The 21,246-nt window shown below is 41.8% G+C and overlaps 1 pseudogene; it reads right to left on the minus strand.

The window, feature by feature from the left end:
• Positions 1–231: 231 nt before the first annotated feature.
• LOC147617973 (uncharacterized) lies at positions 232–1,772 on the minus strand (annotated as a pseudogene).
• Positions 1,773–21,246: the final 19,474 nt, after the last annotated feature.

Here is a 21,246-nt window from a genome sequence, read left to right on the forward strand (position 1 = left end):
ATTGCTATTGGGGAGACCTTGTGCTTTGTGATTAAGGACAAAGGCATCATAGTGCCCTAGAGAGCAGAGTGGATGATTATGTGCATAGGAGAGGACAAGGTCATAAGTATGCCTCTAATACGTGCCTGCTTTTGCCTTCCACCTTGATGTCGGACCACAACTCCTTTAGCTCATCTATAAGCGATTATAGATACACATCTATAAGCGATTGTAGATACACATCCATATTCTTTACCTTGTAACGACCAACACTAGCAAGATGAATAACAAATGCCCCTTCTTTGTCGTCAACCATGGTGGAATGTTGTAGTTCACAACAACTGCGGGCCACACACTATATGTTGTCGAGCGTTGACCAAACGGATTAACTCCATCCATTGCCAAACCAAGCCGCAAATGCCGAGGGCTCTTTTGCAAAATCTAGCCAAGTCTCTTTGATGTGTTTCCATGCCATGCAAACTGCAGGAATGCGTTGCACACCATCCGTGGAGCGATTTTGGGAGTGCCAAGACATAAGGCTTGCAATTGATTTGCACCTGATTGAACATGTGTTGTGAATGCGCGCGGTATTAGTGGAAAATGCCTCAAGACCTTCTCCGGCATAGTTTCCCCTCAAAGATCTTTACGATATCTGTCAGCACCACACTTTGGAGATTTTTCCAAGTCTTGTACTCCCTTTGAAAGAGGACACAATCGTTGGGGCAAGCATGTGTGGAATTATAGTCTACGCCCAACTTTCGGAGTATCTTTCTTGCATCATCTCTGGAGCTCGGCATTGTATTCTGAGACGGCAATATGTGATTCTTCAAAAGCCTACACGTCACACCACGTTGAACATCGAGCAAGCATTGTAAAGATGCAATAGTCGTTTGTTTAAAACATGCACACACATTACCTGAATAGCTCTATGATGCTTTTATCACTCCAACCAAATGACCCTTGAAGGTTTAGCAACGTAAGAACTGTCTTCAGACGGGAAATCCTCGAGCCTTCATATAAGGGTGTACGAGCCTCTTGCTTCATACCCTCGGCCCACAGGATCACTTGCCTAAAAAATTGCCTCGAGCATGTCATCCATCTCTTGTTCGAGCATCTCCACGTGTGGATATTTATTGGCATTCACATCAGGAGCCATAGGCATAGCATTTTGCAAACCTTTAGTGCCCGCCACTTGGTTGGACCGCATGCAAACCCGCCTAACTGGTTGCAGGACTCTTGTCGCTTCCCCAATGTTGGAGTCCTGTGAGAAGCATAGCCCACATATAAATTTAAAGATACACACAGTCTTTAGACATCCACGTACTACGATCAATTTACCGATGAAATATGTTGTGCAACCACTTGATCAATAATAGTGGGATCAAACTGTCCGTATTCCTCCACATGCTGCATCATTACACGACGTTGTCGTAGCACCGCCCATTTGCACTGGTTGCAAGGACATAACACTGGTGGGTCCAGCTCTAAGGTGCACACATGTGTGCCCTACATGAGGCCTTCCCGTCATCTCATATCCCCTCGAATCCATATAAAGTACCGGGAATATGAGGGCCTTCTCAAAGCTGGCTGTTGAGGGGCCCAACCTTAATCTACTGTAAGGATTTGGCGCTGAGTCAGCTGCCAACTAGGCGTGCAAAAGGCAGGAGCTTTTGGCGGTGTCAGGTGTGTATCCTAAACTGCCCGGGGGGTTCAATTTATTGGTTTGGGCACAATGGCGGTCTGTAACCGGCCTAAACCCTAGGTTGTTTTCAACTGCAGAGTCGAGATCTCATTCTCATTCTCCATTGATGAGGCGGATTCTAACCTCCAGTGCCCGTATCCAGTTTCGGCTTCTCTCATCCTCGGCCCGCCACACCTATGCTTCACCACAGGGGGGTGGCTTCCGGGATGCGCCCCACATCACCACAGGCATGCTTCACCACAGGGATGCCTTCTCTCTCCGTCGACTTCTCACATCTTCCTCTACCCCATCCTCCTCCGCAGGCCTTCCTCTCTCGTCTTCCCCTTCCAGGTTGAAGTTCTGGTGTTCAGTTCTGGGCCTTGTTTTCACGGTGGTGGTTGGGAATGAGGGTTACTGTGTATATCTGGCATGCCGGGGAGATGTCCCAAGCATGAATCATGGGGAAGACCGTCACCAGCTTTTCTTCTTCTTTCACCAGCTTTTCTTCTTCTTTTGCCAAGAAAAAGAAAAGCTGGCCAAAGAAGAAGAAAAGCTGGTGAAAGAAAAAGAAAAGCTGGTGACGGCAAAGGAGAGGATTGCGAAATTTCAAGAGTGCATGTCTAATAAGTCATATGAGGCTTATGGCCCTTTATATCAGACAGAAGGACCAGTTAAGGCTGAGCCGGTGTGAGTGGTGTATGTGAGACACCAGCAGAGGAGAAAGGGAACAAGAGTGCATGAAGTGGAAGAGCACATATAGTTCAATGTGTGATGCATGTAAGTTTGCCCTGGCACATGTTTTTTTTGGGATAGATATCTCGGTGTCTCCTTGGGTTGCACATGTTTTTTTTTTTGATAGATATTTCAATGAGATATCCTTGGGACAATCAAGCTTGACATCTTTCTTGGATGTTTGGTATAATGTTAAACGTGGTGCAATTTGATGGCTTCACTTGTTGTAGGCTTATTTAATCATTCATATGTATGACTTGGCTTTCATTTTGGGATGTTGGCAGTGTTTTCTACATCATCATGATTGATTTCAACTTTTGGAATGTTTAAAATGATAAAAAGTAAGTTCATCTTTGGTATTTCAGCTTTTGGAACGTTTAGAATGATACAAAGTAAGTTTTATAGAAGTGGGGAGCTGAAAAACCCACTTAATTCTTAGTTCAAGGCTCTTTTTGTAAACGTGGCTTGTTCCATCTTAAAGTAGGGGTTGATGTTCTAACTCAAAGTAAACTTTGTTTAGTCTTTTAAGTTTGATTTGTAACTCTTTCTTGCTCCAACTGATTATAGAGTTAGTTTAGTTCGTTCCTATGTTGTGTTTCTTTGTTGACATAGAGTAGTCTTGGAGTGCTAGACTCTATCATGATTGAGTATGCCCATCACCTCTGGAGAGTGATAGAAACTTAGCTCGTTGGTTTTATAAAGTATATTCTTTTGAAATAACCTTATACAAACCTGCACCTACTCTTGGGCACTGATGACGTGAGTGGGGATGTCGTAGCTTATTGTCCACGCTATGCATGATAGAGTTGATGAACCAACACTTCAAGTCTGGACAAACATTGGATAGGTTGCACTTTCGAGTCCTATTCTTTTTAAAGTTTAGCTTAATGTTTTATTCTTGTTTGTAAGTGCTCTAGGACTAGAGTTTATAGTTCTTTGTTTTGCTGTTTTGCGTCATTGATTAGTATCTCAGTAGAGAAGTTGTAAGTTCTTATTAATGATCAAGTCTTTGTATGATTGTGTGTGTGTGTTTATGTCTATTTTTAAAAGGTTCCTTCAATTAGGTAATTGTTTTGTAAAAAAAATTCTTTTTCTAGTTTTTGTTGTTTTGTTTGTTTTGTTTTGTTTTTTGTTTTTCGTCTTTGTTTTTACTTTGTGAACCATATTTCCAAACGAAAAGCTGGATGCTTTGTGTAGCGGTCCCCTCTCTCTTCATCTCCTCCACCTATTGCCCGAGACAAACAAGCCCTCTCTCTCTCTCTCTCTCTCTCTCTCTCTCTCTCTCTCCCCGCGTTTGCGTTGTCATTCGCCAACAACTACTACTCTCTCCCTCGTGCTTGCGTTCTCTTTTTTCATAGGCAAAAGCAAAGCACAGTCCTCTTGCTTTGTGTGTTTGTGCTCCCTGCCTCTTGTTGCCTTCTTTCATAGACGGCACAAACAATAGAGAGTTTGCATTGTAGAGGCTGTTAACAGGTGCAATGGTTGTTTTTGTTCGTAGTATTTCGTTAGTCAAGCTCGTCTTGCAGAGCTCTCGACGCTCCTCTCATGCTTTGTCTCTCTTTCTCACTCTCTACGCAAGGGGCATGCTTGACGGAGAAGCTCAACAGGATTGGATACCTTAGTCTAGACTATAAGGTATGTTCAGGAGGCTAATACTTTTTGCAATAGCACAATTAAAGAGTATGTGGTAGATTCTTTAGGTTTTGTCTTTTGCTATACATCTCCCCTTCAACAATCGAAAGGATTTATAATGGTAACACATCTTTTGCAGTTGCACAAAAAAAGTTGTGGTAGATTTATGTAAGACGAAGGTCCACTCAAGGCCATGCTTTATGCTAACTAATTAGCCTAGGCTTGTTTATACGGACTGCTTGGTGGAATAAGGTCGTACACATGTGATTCAGGCCAGGGTTTTTTCAAAAGATCGAAAAACATCATGTATGCGATTGTTATATCAAGTCTAACTGGATACAATTTAAACCTTGGAAATCGTTCATGATGATACAATTTAAACCTTGGAAATATTGAAATTTAGTTTTTCTTTTTGGTAAAGAACTATTCTTACAGGAGGGAAAAAAAGGTAAACTAAGTCCAAAGTCAATACTTGGTTACTTTTCACTTAAGAAGTAAATAAAAAATCAATCTCTCCGATTGGAGAAATTAATACAAGTTCCTTTCGGGGAGGCGACCTCATAAATGCGACCCTCAGTACTGTGTTCTTGTTGCAACCTTTTCTTTTAGCAAATGTTTACGTGAATCATTAGCTTTTCTTTCACAGTTATTGATTAAATTAAGTCTTTGCCAAGAAATATGATTACATTGGTATCAGAGCTTAGGTTTTCTTTCTTTTTGGAGAAAGGAACAGTTCAGGTATTCCATGAAAGGTTAGGTCAATTTGATGCGGCCTTTGGAGGTGAGCACTTTACAGAGCAATCTAAATAAAGTTTGCTATTTCTGTGTATATGATTTTTGTCAAGATTCTTCTAAAGTTGATAACTCTCTCTTGTCTGAAACAAGTGATTCATCAAAAGTAGATACAAATTTAAAGTTGTTTCTAGATGAATATTTAGATTGTTTTACCGACTCTATTCGAGGTGAACTACCTCCCTCACGAGGGGTAGATGATCATAAGATAGAGCTTATTCCAGGAAGTGCACCACCCAACAAGCCACCTTATCGAGTCTCTCTTGCCCAGCAGGAAGAAATTATGACTCAAGTGCATGAACTATTGGAGAAAGGGATGATATAGCCCAGCTCATCTCCTTTTTGCTCTCCAGTGTTACTAGTGCAAAAGAAGGATGGTTCATACCATATGTGTGTGGACTATCGTGCACTAAACAAGAATACTATCAAGAACAGGTTCCCGGTTCTAAGGATTGAGGATCTATTTGATAAGCTTCAAGGGTCTTTCTACTATAGTAGGATAGATCTCAAGAGCAGTTATCATCAGATCCGCATCATACCGCATCATACTGGAAGATATTCATAAGACCGCGTTTCGCATGACGTTTGGTCTTTATGAGTTTCTTGTGATGCCATTTGGACTCACAAATGCGCCAGCCACATTCAATCGAATGATGGAACATATTTTTCGAAAGCATTGAGGTTACCTGGGGGTATGACCAAGAGCGGATGCTGTATTTGAAGCATATCACCAGGATCTAACAAGCATGTTAGATGCATACGTTATTAATCTAGACTTTGTTGATGTAATGTCTAAACTAACCAGTGGGCAAAGCCAAGATCCATATATAATAAAAGATGGATTTCTCTTACATGCTCACAGTTATGTGTGACAAAGAAGCTCCGAGAGAAGGTTATGAATGAATCCCATGCTCCTCCTTATGCGGGACATCGCGGAATTCAAGCTACCATAAGTGCTATGGATACATATTTCTACTGGCCTTCAATGAAAAGGACATTCAAGAACATCAAGTACGATACAGGCAAGCAACAAGGGCTGCTACAACCATTGCCAATACCAGAAGCTCCTTGGGAGAGTATTTCAATGGACTTTATTTTTGGTCTTCCTAAGTCCAGACAAGGAAATACAGGTATTTGGACAATAGTTGATAGGTTTAGTAAACAAGCACATTTCATACTTGTCAAAAAGAGCATTAAGTCCCATCATGTGGCTAACCTCTTCATTGCTCAAATCTTTAAGTATCATAGGCTACCTAGCTCTATAGTTTCAGATAGAGACCCACGCATGACAAGTCTCTTCTGGAAAGGGCTCTTTGATAATTTGGGAACCAAGCTTAACTTCTCCTCTGCTTATCACCCTCAAACGGATGGGCAAAGCAAGATAGTTAACTCCACGATTCTTGATCTTGTCAAATGTTATGTGAATGAAGTCACATAGAAGAATCAATGGGATAAGTATCTTCCTTTAGTCGAGTATGTGTATAACAATACTGTTCACTCTTCTACAGGAAAAACTCCATTTGAGGTGGTGGAAGGCCGCCCCCCATTTGAGGTGGTGAAAGGCCACCCCCCATTCTACGAATGAAGGAAAAGATTTTTGCTGCTGCTGCTGTGCTGATGAGTATGTAAGGGACATCAAGATAGCATTTTAGAAGATAAAAGATGCGCAACAAAAGCAAAAGCAAGCAACTGATAAGCATCGAAAAGCTATTGCTTTTAAGGATGACGAATGGGTACTCCTTAAATCCCAAAGGCCCGCCATCTAAGGCAAACCTCGGGCAAGAATTGGCGAGGTGAGTCTACGGGTCATCAAAAGTTTTATGCTAAGCTGGCCAAAAGGTATTATGGGCCATTCCAAATTCAGGGAAAGATCAATGAAACGGTTTATAGGCTTAAGCTACCAGCCCATTGGCAGATTCACAATGCCTTTCATGTTAGCCTCTTGAAGCCTTTGAAAGGTGTTCTACCTACGAAACCAATCGATGAAGATCCTCTTGAATTTGATGGGCTTGAGGAGATATTAAAGCCTGAAGTAATCCTTAGGCACAAGGACAAGTTGTTGCGAAATGGTCAGGTGCTCGGTAAGTATTTAATTAAGTTTAAATACTTATCATTGAAGATTCTAAATGGATGATGGAGCCGCAGCTCATTCCTAGGGGTTGAGTGCCTCTCAAGACATCGATGTATAAAAATGTTAATGAAGAAATGTTTTTTTTCTCGTCTCTCTTGTCTTCATTATGTTTTAATGTGCATGCATGAAGGAAATGCACATGAAGGACATGCATGCATGAAGGACATGCTTGCGGGCGGCAGACTCTGTCTCTCAAGCACCGACACGAGTAGACTAGCAATCTACTGCGGGATGGTGTCATGGCTACATAAGAAAGAACAAGCTTGCGGGGCAGACTGTGTCTCTCAAGCACCGAGTAGATTAGCCATCTACTGCAGAAAGTGTTTTGCTTAAATGTGGATCCCAAGCAAGATGGGCTAAGGCACCTTTACGAAGCATAGTTGAGGACGACTATGATTTAAGGGCGGGCCAATGTCATCAAATTATCATTTTGATACATTACCAATGTTTTAATGACCTCAGCACTTTATTTTGCTGGACACACAATGCATACGTGTCATCAAAATAAAGTCACTCATAAAAGATGACTTTCTCTCTCTAGATCTAGAGAGAGAAAGTACATGAAAGGACTCTAACAAAGTAAGGCAACTAACAAGAATGTAATGCTGGTCTATGGAAGGCCATAAGAGCAGAAGTACATTCATAAGTTGTTAGATGAAGCTAAAACGATGATTTTCTCTCTCTATACCTAGAGAGATAAAATGCTCCATAAGACCTTAAGGGGAGCTAGGATGCAGCGAAAATGACAATAGTCACTAGATCAGTTCGAAGACATTCATAAGCCGCTAGCTAAGTAATGCACATTCATATGTTGCTAGTTATAATGATTTTCTCTCTCTAGACCTAGAGAGAGAAAATACTCGAGAAACCTTAACAGGAGCCAGAGCTCAACGGGAATGGACATGAAGTATGAGAAGTACTTAAAGACATTCATAAGCCATTAGCTAATGACCTAGGGATTCCAACATCGTTTACGAGAATCAAAATGAAAGACCTCGAAACATATTAAGTGTTAAAAGTCACCCGGGAGCGGGGGAACATGGCCCAGGGGGTGGGATAAGGTAGAGAGTGGATAAACTTGCTCCACAAGTCTCAATTAACCTATTATAGGTGAAAAGAAGGAGCTGGGAGAAAATGTAGCCAAAAAGCACCTTTTCCTCCCAAAATAGAGGCCAGAATCTGCTAAATCAAGCTCCTCACTCTCTGGATGGCGCAATTTCACCTCCCCCTTTGCTTTTCTTGCATGTTCTAACTCCCATATGCATATAAGGCATGCAGGTAGTCACCGCATAGCTATCGAAAGCCTCTTTCCACTTCTTCTCTCTGTAATTACTAAGCTTCTCTTTGTAATTACTAAGCTATCGAAAGCCTCTTTCCACTTCTTCTCTCTGCAATTACTAAGCTTTTACAATATTTATGGAAACGGAGGTAATCCCAGGCTTCCCGTAAGCTGAGAGGACGGATTTTCGTATAAGTCGTATACATGAGAATATGACTCGAAGTTCTTCTCCTTCTCTCTGTAGTAGGTACTCGGGGCTCGTGTAGCCTTGTAGTCCTTGAGAGTGGGAACTGGGATTGGCTTCTGGCAAGTTATTTGAGTCATTATGCTGGTAGATTCTAAGGATCATAAGCCCTCCTAATCTATTTAGCAAGAAGACGAGACTCAACATCATGTACTATCTCCGATTGGAGAAATTAATACAAGTTCCTTTCGGGGGGGGCGACCTCATAAATGTGGCCCTCAGTACTGTGTTCTTGTTGCAATCTTTTCTTTTAGCAAATGTTTACATGAATCATTAGCTTTTCTTCACAGTTATTGATTAAATTAAGTCTTTGCCAAGAAATACGATTACATGTGCAGCCCCACCCTGGAGAGTTGAGAGTGGCTACTCCCAAGTTGCCTGCAGTATCGGCACTCGGGTTAGTTGGTCTTGGGTGCTTGGGAAGTACTCATGGGATTTGATATATGCTTGTAACACTTGTGGGTTCGCATTAGCACTCTTTTCATTGATCGCACATTGGTATTGAGTCATGTGGCTAAGTAGGAGTGAGTGGGTTAGCACATCCATTGCTAAACCATTCGATTAGTGAAGTGTTAGATAAGTAGAGTCCCCAAGAGTCATCCCATTGCTAAGCTAGAGACTCCCACATCTTGACAAGGTGTGGTAACCTCCGTGAGCTAGCCGGGTTAAGCATTCCTAAGTCAACCTCTTCACTCATTTGGAGAGAGTTGGGTTAGAAGCCACTAGCTGTGGTGTCCCCAACAGTGACTCAAACTCTATTCTAAAACATCCTCTTCTCAAAGGAGAGACATTCACAATCTTGAAAGTCATGCCGATTAAGAAAGCCTGTATATAAGTCTGAACTTGCCTCCTAAAAAATATACTTCCCACCACTTTGTAGACTAAAGAACAAGACTCCAGGCTACTTACCATTTGTTGAATGGCACGTAGTGTGTCTAAAGATAATCTGACATTGCCCACTTAAGCTTGAAGACTACAAGCAAGCATTACCATCATTCCATCCCTTCCCATCACCAATGCAAGCAATGAATCCTCAAGCAAGCCCACACAATGATTAATCTAGCGCACAAGCATTCAAGCATTAAGCATTCACTTGACTAATCAAGCACACACACTAAGCATCAAGCTAATACTTAATCTCATTAAGCTAAGCTCAACACATAAAGCATGAAATGGTAGAATCATAAGCATAGAAAGAAGAAGCCATGGCATTCTCTATTCATCAATGAAGATTACATGAGAGCTCAAGCAAGAGTGCTTGGAGCCAAGCTTGGCTTAGAGAAGAGAGAGTGATAGAGAGCTCTATTGCTAAAGCTCACAATAGAATACAACCCAAAGAGCCTTATTTCGTTACCTAAGCCCTCCTTTATAGCTAAGCTTCTATCTTTGACCACTTCCACACATGGGTAGACAAACTAATAACTTGGGTTTGCATAATTACAAGTTGGAACTCTTTCGAGCCCACATTCGGCTAAAATATATTACAATGCACTTCAACGTAAAGGATTAATTACGGGATTTAAATATGTTGACCCATTTCCCACTTCCACCTTTACTGCTCCCGCCAGTCCGTCCATTCTCTTCTCCTCATTTGTTTATCTTCTTTATTCTATCTTTTTCGCTTTGTCACTCAAGAAAGCATTGTATGGGTTTAAACAAGTTACCAGAGCTTCATATGCAAATATTCGTGCATACTTGGCTACACAAGGCTTGAAAAACAATCCTATTGAGAGTACCCTCTATGTAAATAGGAGTGGAGATGTATTTCTAGTCATTGTGTTGTATGTGCTGGGACTAAAGGCCATTGTACCTTTAGTGTCCAGTTTGTTGGACGCCCCATCACTAACACTAACTAATATTGTATAGTGTATATCATTCTTGATTATTATTTAGTGTGGATAAAGAATAAGCAGGCTACCTCTCCTGCACCTACATTTGTCTCCTCTCTCACTCTGTGCTCTCCCTAGGTCCACAACTAGTATCAGAGCAAAACGTTACTGATTGGGGAATTTTTTTGTAGAAATTGATTTTCGCAAAACTGCTCGCATTGTGTGAAGGACGTCATCGTTCAGACTCGGCACATTTCTGTGTCTCACAGACAAAGTGAGATTCTGCACTAGATGGGAGATAATTCAAATTTTCTATGCCTTGGCGCCTCTTATGTTTGACTCCAGGTGCAGGTGCAGGCGTTCGTCTTGGACTGCTTTGAGAGTGCACTCATTGAGAATGCATGTCGCTAGTGATGTGGCGTGTATGAGCTCTATATGCTCTATATCGCTGATGTATCTATGCACTGTTGGTGCATGAGTGGGACACACATTTCGATACGTTTTTGATGCTTCTAGTGTGGTACGCACTTCATTTGGGAGATACCTTCAGTCCAGGTGGGAGCATTGATACTCTTGGTTTTATGTCTACGTATACATGAGTGTGTGCTCGTTCGGTGAGCACACACACAGCGAGTCTTCTACGTCTCGGTGGTTCCACACCCGCGTGGCACTATTCCCCATTTCTTGACGGGCTCACCCGCGAGGTTTCCCTCATACACATAGTGGTTTGCAGGCAGACATTGATTGACAGCTTATGTATGTTTATTGTATTCTGTTGAATTTTGCTTAGACATCTTGTTTTCTAAGCAGCAATTGTGGCCTCTTCTTCGTCAGAGAACACTTTGGTCAACATAGAAAAGTTAGATGGCACCAACTTTTCATATTGGAAGAAGCAAATTTGGGATGTTCTAGTGCAGAAAAGGCAGATTAAGCCAATAAAGTTGCAAGGAGCAAAGCCCAAAGATATGTCTGAAGATAATTGGGATGAGCTGGCAAAGTCTACCATTAGACTTTTTGTCAAAATCAGTCTATTTCAATGTCGAAGAAGTAGATGGCGGTGCATATGATTTAAGGAACAAGTTGTGCGATCTTTATGAGAAGCAGAGTGCTGCATCTCAAGTCTATTGGCTAAAGAAACTTGTGGATTGTCGAATGAAGGAAGGGACGATAGTCTCAGATCATTTGAATGATCGCATTGAATGAATTCAATGCGATATTTAGTCACTTACATGCATAGACGGTTCCATAGATCTTACTACTTTGCAAGAGAGTTGGGACACTTTCAGGACGACAATTAGTAATAGTGTAGCACCCGAATGGACTGAAAATGCAAGATGTTGCTAGTGCTTTACTCATCACTGAGGAAGTTAACCGCAAGAATGTTGATGCTTCAAAAGGTGGCAATGCTCTTAGTGTTAGAGGAAGATCTAATGCAAGGGGGAAATCTGTTGAGAGAGGCAGATCTCATAGCAAGTCTCATGGTCACAAAGACATTGAGCGCTATCATTGCGGCAAGAAAGGCCATGTTAAAAAGGATTGCTACAAGTGGAAAAGAGAGCAAAAGAAGTTGGGTGGAAAGAATGATGATGCCAAGAAGGATGACAAAGGCAAGGCAAAGGTTGAAGAGGCAAACACTATTGTCCACCATGGCAGTGATGATGGTGACATTTGCTATGCCTCTACACTTGACTATGCATTTCTTGTTGCCACAAACAATGTGTTGTCACAAAATTGGATCATTGATTCCTGTGCATCTTTTCATGTTACTCCACATAGAGAGTGGTTTGTTTTGTATGATGCAAGTAGGAAAGGATGCATACGACTGGGCAATGACTATGCTTATGAGATTGTTGGAGTGGGAGATGTGCATCTTAGATTTGCCAATGGTTCTTTGTTTATGCTCAAGAAAGTGAGACATGTGCCACAGCTTGGTTAGCACTAGACAGCTTGATGATGGTGGATATCATGTTACTTTTGGTGATTGTTCATGGAAGATAACCAAAGGTTCTTTTGTTGTAGCTTGTGGTTCTAAGTCTGGAACACTTTATATGGTACATGTGTCTAGTGTTAAAAATCATGTCATTGCAGTAACCGAGAAGCCGTCTACTTCTTTGTGGCATCTCTGGTTAGGCCATATGAGCCAAAAGGGAATGAAAATCTTGTCTCGTTTTTGCTATATTCTTGAGTTTAATTTTTCAGATTTTTCTATTTATGATCATTGTTTGTTTGGCAAACAAACCACGTCAGCACATAAAAGAAGTGGCAAGAGGAAAAGTGAGCCTCTAAATTTGGTTCATATTGATGTGTGTGGGCTATGCCTACTATGTCTTTGGGAGGTGCTTCATATTTTTCTACGTTTATAGATGATTACACATGGAAGGTGTGGGTGTATCCTCTTAAGTGAAAGGATGAAGCCTTTCAGAAGTTTGTTGCACTAGTGGAGAATTATTGTAGCCAAAAGCTTAAGTGCTTACACACAGATAATAGTGGAGAGTATGTCTCTAAAGCCTTTCAGGACTTTTGTGACTTGAAGGGCATTAAGAGAGAGTTGACTGCTCCATATAGTCCTCCACATAATGGCGTAGCTGAGAGGATGAATCGTACGATTCAAGAGAGGATTCATAGCATGTTGTCCAATGCTAGATTACCTAATGGTTTTTGGGCAGATGCTGTCAATACAGCTGTTCATCTTATTAATTGGTCACCTATTAATTGGTCACCTAATAAGGCTTTAGATGAGAAGGGTCCAAAGGAGCTATGGTCTGGGAAAACTTCGTCTTATGGGCATCTTCGTGTTTTTGGCTATGAAGCATATTGCCATGTCCCTAAAGAGATGGGGAATAAGCTTGACCCGAAGTCAAGGAAGTGCATATTCTCTTGGATATGGCGAATCTGGCGAAATGGGATATCTTTTGTGGGATCCGAAAGCCAGAAAGATTGTACACAGCCATGATGTTGTGTTCAATAAAGAGAAGATGCACAAGAAGCCTATACCTACTGTTGAGATACGTAGAGTGGTGATTCAAGAAGATGGACTTGTGCATAATAGAGTGCCAAATGCACCGAATGATGGGCACCAAGCACAAGGTATGCAAGCTGAGAATCTTCCCCTTGTGGATCATGATGGAGTGGAACAAAATGGTGGCATTGTTGAGCCAGAGTTGAGGAGGTCTACAAGGGTGACACATCCTCTAGATAGATATGTTCCATCATCAGATTATGTCATGCTGGACAGATTGTGGTGAGCCTTCGTGTTATAAAGAAGCAAGTTACGTGATGACAAGCTTAAGTGGGAGAAGACTATGCATTCAAAGATGGATTCTTTACATAAGAATGCAACTTGGGACTTGGTACCTTTGCCAAAAGGAAAACATGCTTTGCCATGCAAATGGGTCTATAAGTTGAAGGTCACACACCGAGTGATGGAAGGCCTACGTACAAGGCTAGACTAGTTGTCAAAGGGTTCAAGCAAGAGAAGGGTGTTGATGCCTTTGATGAGATTTTCTCTCCTGTAGTCAAGATGGCCACTCTTCGGTGTGTTCTTGCTTTGGTTGCCAGAGAGGTCATGGAACTTGTCCAAATGGATGTCAAGATAGTGTTCTTGCATGGTGATCTTCATGAGGACATTTATATGTAGCAGCCATAGGGTTTTTGTTGTGAATGGCAAAGAGAACTTGGTGTGTAAGCTCAAGAAGAGTCTTTATGGTTTGAAGCAAGCGCCAAGGGAATGGTATCATAAGTTTGATGCATTCATGAAGTCTGAAGGTTATAGAAGGAGTGAGGTGGATCATTGACTCTATATGAAGAAGGCCGTCAATGGTAGTCTTTTAATCTTGATTCTTTATGTGGATGATATGCTCATAGCTAGGAAGAACACCTATGAAGTAGATGCTTTACAAACAAAGTTGCATGAGAACTTTGACATGAAGGATTTGGGAGAAGCCAGTCATATTCTCGGCATGCGTATCATGTGAGATAGGGATAAAAGGTTGCTTTACTTGTCTCAAACTGAGTATGTATCTAGAATACTCAAACATTTCAATATGGAGAGGGGGAAGGCAATAAGTACTCCATTGCCTCCCTATGTGAAACTTAGCCAAGATGACTTATCCTAAATCAGATGAAAAACATCTACAGGGTTATCATCTGTATGTATCTTGACTAGATCAATGCGCTTGTCTGCCAAGACATCCCGAATGAAGTGATACCTCGCTTCAATATGCTTTTTCTTTGCATGAAAGATGAGATTCTTTGCCAAAGCAATGGCACTCTGACTATCACAATGCAATGCTAGAATCTGCCCACCAATGATGTCCAAGTCTCCCACTAGACGAGCAAGCCAGAGATAGCTTCTTTGCTAGCATCATACTGCAACATACTCAGCCTTAGTAGCAGACAATGACGTACAATCTTGTAAGCCAGATCTCCAAGAAGTAGCACCTCTAGCAAATGTGAAAATATAGCCAGATGTAGACCTTTTGTTGTCTACATTCCCTGCATAATCTGCATTTGTGTAACCCACAATAGATGCATCACCATCACCAAAGCGTAAGCACTTGTCTATTGTTCCACTCAAGTAACGTAGTATCCCTTTAACTGCATCCCAATGTTTTCTGGCAAGATCAGCCACCATAAACCGGCTTACAACTCCCATTGCAAAAGCAATGTCTGGTCTAGTTGCAACCATGGCATACAGGAGACTTGGCCATGATGGCCCTTTCCTCATCAGATTTGGGAGCATCATTTTTGCTAAGTTTTACATATGGAGGCAATGGAGTACTCAATGCCTTCCCCCTCTCCATATGAAAACGCTGCAAAACCTTGCGAACATAGACTTCTTGAGACAAGTAGAGTAACCTCTGAGATCTGTCTCGCTGGATGCGCATACCCAAAATGTGTTTGGCATCGCCCAAATCTTTCATGGAAAAAGTTTCACTCAGTCCTCAAAAGAACAATCTCGTGTATTCTTCCCAGCAATTAGCATAGCATCAACATACAAAACCAAGATCACCAATGACCCATCTATCATTCTCTTCGTGTACAACCACGGATCTTCTTGGCTTCGACGATAACTCTGAGACTGCATAAAAGTATCAAACTTCTGATACCATTGTCTGGGTGCTTGTTTTAAGCCATAAAGACTCTTTTTCAACTTGCACACCAAATTCTCTTTGCCTTTCACTGCAAACCCTTCTGGTTGCTGCATATAAATGTCATTGTGGAGATCACCATGAAGAAACGCAGTCTTCACATCCATTTGGACCAAATCCATGTCCTCTTTAGCTACCAAGCCCAGACCGGTAGTGTCGTCATCTTGACCACTGGCAAAAAATCTCATCGAAATCAATGCCTGGCAACTAAACGAGCCTTGTACTTAGGTTGCTCATCTCCAGATATAACTTTCAGCTTATATACCCATTTGCATGGTAAAGCTTTCTTTCCATTAGGCAAAGACACTAAGTCCCAGGTTTGATTTGCAATAATTGAGTCATACTCTGATTTCATATCATACTCCCACAATCTCTTATCAGTAGCTTGCATAGCATCACGATAACATGATGGTTCACCACAGTCAGTAAGCATGACATAATCAACACCTGGTACAAATCTCAGGCTAATTTGAGACTCTTGTAGACCGTCTCAATGGTTGATTGCTGGTACTAGCTTCATCATTAGCTGTACGACCATCATTAGGAGTTGCATCACCACCAACTTGTGGAGTTTGAACTATTTTTGGAGTCACCACATCTTCAAATGTGACCTTTCTGTAGTCAACATCCTTAAGAGACTTCTTATGCATAACCTTTTCATTGAATATGACATGGCTGCTATGCACAATCTTATGTGCTTAAGGATCCCATAAACGATAACCCATTTCGCCACTTTCGCCATATCCCAAGAAAATGCATTTACGTGACTTTGATTCAAGCTTCTTTCTAAGCTCCTTAGGTACATGCATGTACGCTTCACAGCCAAAGACACGCAAGTGTTTGTAACTAGGCTTCCTGCCCGACCAAACCTCTTCCGGGATTGCTGAATCCAAAGCCTTACTAGGAGATCGATTGATCAAATGTACTGTTGTATTCACAGCTTCAGCCCAAAAATGGCCAGCATTAGACAACATAGAGGTAGCTTTTTCGTGAATCGTCCAATTCATTCTTTTTGCTACCCCATTCTAAGCTGGTGTATATGGAGCTGTAAGCTCATGGGTGACGAATACCTTTTGTTTCACAGAAATTCTTGACTTATTTGACTGCTCTTAGCATGTTTGCCATAGACACAAAATTCACAAAACGGAAAGTCCGAATAAGGTAACACAGGCAAATAGCCAAAACGAGTTAAACTTTCCATTCCAGATTTTGAAATATGTCCCAATCGGGAATGCCACAAGGAAGTAGACAGCATCTCGGTAATGGTAACAACATTCTCGTTTACAGAAGAGACATGCATAGGGTATAATGAACCATATTTGTCTCCCTTAGCTATGACCATAGAACCCTTCATAATTTTCCAAGAATGTCATCAAGCTGACCAGTAGAGATAAGACTCTTAGTCAAGCAGGCACATGATGGACATTCTGCAACATGCATTTGGAAACTCACAGCATATGTTTCCAATACCAGTGATCTCACATGTGTATGAATCGCCAAGTCTAACGCTACCATAGTGGCCTTTCTGGTAAGTTGAAAACCACTCTTTATGCAGCATGATATGATAAGATGCACCAGAGTCAAGCATCCAATCCTGGGCATATGCACCATCATTGGCGCGACCAATGCATCAAACGACAGAGTAGAAGATGCATACAAGACGTGTTTCGTGTCTTCACTAGATTCAACCACATGCATATCATTAGCCACCACTAATTCAATAAAATTGGCATCAAGCTCTTCAATCTTAGCTTTGCCCCTATCATTTGTCTTCTCAGTCTTTGCATTAGAAGAGTCCTTTTTGTCACCTTGCTTCTTCTTTTGCTCTCTTTTCCACGCATAACAGTCTTTCTTGATGTGTCCCTTCTTGTGACAATGATAGCACTCAACGTCCTTTCCGGCACGAGATTTGCTACGCGATTTAGACCTTCCTTGAGATTTATCTCGAGTGCGAGAGTGACCACGAGACTGTACGTTGTAAGCACTTCCGGACTTAGAGTTCATAGACTTTCTCCTAATTTCCTCACTCAAAAGACTGCTAGTAACGTCATCAAAGCGCAAGACACCGCCTGGCACAGAGTTACTGATTGCAGTATAAAACGTATCCCAGGACAAAGGTAGGGAACACAAGAGGAAAATAGCTTTGATTTCATCACCAAAGTTCAAGTTCGGTGCAACCAACTGACTGAACAAGTTATTAAATTCATTCAAATGCACAGACACTGTAGTGCTCTCAGTCATATGCAAATTGAACAATTGCTTCATCAAGTACACTTTATTAGAAGCTGTCTCCTCATAAGTGTCGCGCATAGTTTCTGCCATAAAGCGACTGTGGTTGTGGCACTCATAACGGTAAAGTAAACTGATTCTGCCAAATGCAAGCATATTGTAGAGCTCGCCAGCTCCTCAAGCTCACTCCACGCAGCATCAGTAAATTCACCCTCTGCTCGTGGACGAAGAGCCTTGATCTGCTTCTTTTGAATGAGAACGTCCTTGATTTGAGCTTTCCACAATGTAAAGTTGGTACCATCAAACTTCTTAATGTTATAAAGCTCTCGTTCAGAGGAAGATGCCATGACAGAGACAAGTAGGTCACGCACAAACTCCGGCAGAGTCTCCCCAATAAAGTGAGCAAAATCCCACACAAAACAGGACTCTAAAGCTGATCAAATGAACATACACTGACGCATGAAAGTATGGCAAGAATCTGAGTAAAATTTGGCAGTATTTCGGGGCAGTATATCGACACCGAAAAATAACCAAAAATATGATACTGTGTATCACTAGCTGAACACTGTTAGCAACCAGGGTATCTGACTGATACGCATAGACCAAAGAACAATGCCAGAAACCAAATATCACTGCCAACAAAATGAACTACAGCTGTCAGAGACAAACTCTATACATGGGTCCTATGATGTAGGGATGTTAGGGGATCGCTCCAAGACCTATATCACCGAAAGGATCTCACCTCGAGAATCCCCCAGCTCAATAAAACCTCACTCGACCTTCACAAAAGGTTGCAAATACGCTGACCAATAAGTACATGTCCTCATAGAATGTACATAATACAGGCTATCCACAATGCCATATAGAGATAACACTCTACGGATACGAGATGGGGATACGAGATGGCAAAGCCCAAAAAATAGTGTCAGCAACAATGGCAAGTATGCAACCAGGTGCCAGAACAACTGTCAAGTGACTAACACAACTGAGCTGTCAACGCATAGACAAATCATATGCATAAAATGACCCAAGTTTGTCTCCTGCCTGTCACATAGGCGTATCACACACACACACACACTCACACACACAATAGACAATTAGCACACACAATAGACAATTAGCACACTCACTTTAACCCTGTTATTTATTCTCATGTTCTTATCTTTGATTCTTCATTTCTTGAGGTTGGTAGATAGGAGGGAGTGAGTGCAGGACCCCTTGAAGCTGATCAGTACGTGCTAACCACAAACTCTTCTGAAAATCATGTGCATTTTCTTTATGTTAGCTTTCTCATCAAATGTTTGCGTTTACTTTTTTATTTTAAATGATTAAAAATGGTAGCCTTCTAATCACAAGAAGTTTTATCAATGTCGACAACAGTTTTATCAATCTCGACAACAGCATGATCTAATTCTACACAGGAGGCTAGCAAGGGGCAAGGGACTATTGGGCCCAGGCACCACATACCTTGCTAGGTGCAATTGGGACTATTGGATGCCCACCTCGGGGCCAACAATCCCTTGTCCCTAACCACACCTAGCTAGGTACACAGTGCCTCCTCTGGAGAAGCTCATGACGTTGAACACTATAGGGAAAACCAAGGGAAAAGGGTGCCCTTACAAGGAAAATGTCAAAAACTTATTGTGGGGAGTGTTGCTTGCAAATGAGGATCAATACCAATACCAAGATGCAACAAAAACAATACTTAGGGCTCTTGAAAAGAGTTCCACTTTGTAGATGAATGTGGGAGAGGGTTTGATAATAATCCCACATGGGGACTTATGGGAGTCCTAGAATTTTTGTATAAAAGGTGGCTCATTTGAGAGCTTTAGACACATTGGGCTTAGTTCATGTAAGAGCTCCTTTGAGAGACCTACTCTCCCTCTTCTCCATAGAGGTGAAGACTCTTCTCTCACCCCATCTACATCATTGTATGAGGTAAATCTCTTCATTGAATCATTAGCAATGTCATGAGTCTTTCTCATCCTCTTCTCTAATCATTTTACTCTTATGCATGCTTTTAGTATTTCATTTTTTGAGTACATGGATTGATTTGAAGCTTTCATGGAAGCTTGATGCTTGAATGTGTGCATGCTTGTAGGAAGATAGGAGTGGAGTGAGGTCTTTCTCTTTGCTTGAGTGCATAGTGATTGTATTCCTCTTGCTTGTATTTGTGAATGAATGGGTGTGTAGGAATGAGGACAAGTTGAGCTTGTGTGTATGCTTAGTCTAGTGTCAAGTGATGGTAGCCATGAGCATTCTCTCCTTTTGTGGATAAGCTCTTGTGCACCGGTACGGGTCGAATCCCTAGCTCCTAAAGGGATGCAAATCCCATTGGAGTGAGCTTAGTGTGGATCGTACTCCTCTTACTACAAGAGAGAGAGTTTTCCGTCTCTCCATTGGCGCCGCTGCCGGGGATAAGACTCAAAACCGGTTGAGAAGCTTGCATTACTATCACTATTTCTTTTTATTTCGAGGTTTAGGGCATTGAGTGTGTGATCTCAAGGGCGCCTTGTGTGTTTTCATTTTTTTTGATGAGTAAGAAAAAAAAAAAAAATTAACCCCATTGCGGTTGAGTAATCCCGCCATTAATTAGAATTTACGCACTTTCTATTTTTGTTGCAAGTTGGCGTGAGATAGGTAGGAAGTAGTGATATTGTTTTGTTGTTGTGTTGATTATCATGTAGGGAAGCATCTCCATAAGTGTAGCAAAGAAAATATATATATATATATATATATATATATATATATATGTATATTCATATATTTTACATTGGAGAAGCGTAGCATTTCGAAGGACAGTTAGAAGGCGATTTTTTTTTTAAAAAAAAAAGGGAAAATATATATGTATATATATTTTCTACAGTTGAACGTTGCATCGCAGTCGGCGTCGTACGTTGAGAGCTGCATCGTGGTGGAGAAGCGTCGGCTTATGTGGCCGCAGCTGCAGAAGGCGGCCACCAGCGTGGCATAAGCGGCAGAAGCAAAGAAGACTCTATATATATATATATATATATATATATATATATATATATATATATAGAGTTATACGCTAAGGCTTTGGTAGCTGGCGAAGAAGCAGAGGTGACGTGGCCTGGCGAGCGGCGAGGCAAAAAAAAAATAAAATAAAAATAAAGTTAAAAAAAAAACCACCTGCAGCTGACGGGCTGCGTGGAGGCGACGGTGTGGTGGTTGGAGTAGGCCCATGCATTGTGACGGTGACTGTAGAAGGTGAGAAGGCGAGCCGAGCTTCAGCTGTTGGCGGCGAAGGAAGAGAGGCCAGTGCGAACGTGAGGTGGCCGGGGGCCTCAGCTGAGGTGCGAAGGAAGCAGAGGTAGGCAGCGGCTCAAAAGGAGAAGAAGAGAGGCTGCATCTGACATGGAAGGCATGGAGCTGACTGGCCGGGCCACAGCTGAAGAGTAGCAGCGAAGGCCGAGCTGAGGTGCGAAGGAAGCAGAGGTAGGCAGCAGCTCAAAAGGAGAAGAAGAGAGGCTGCATCTGACATGGAAGGCATGGAGCTGACTGGCCGGGCCACAGCTGAAGAGTAGCAGCGAAGGCCGAGCTAAGG

The sequence above is a fragment of the Cibotium barometz genome, chromosome 36 (assembly GCF_041138505.1).
Source record: "Cibotium barometz isolate CiBa-2024 chromosome 36, ASM4113850v1, whole genome shotgun sequence".
In the NCBI taxonomy this organism is placed as follows: Eukaryota; Viridiplantae; Streptophyta; class Polypodiopsida; order Cyatheales; family Cibotiaceae; genus Cibotium; species Cibotium barometz.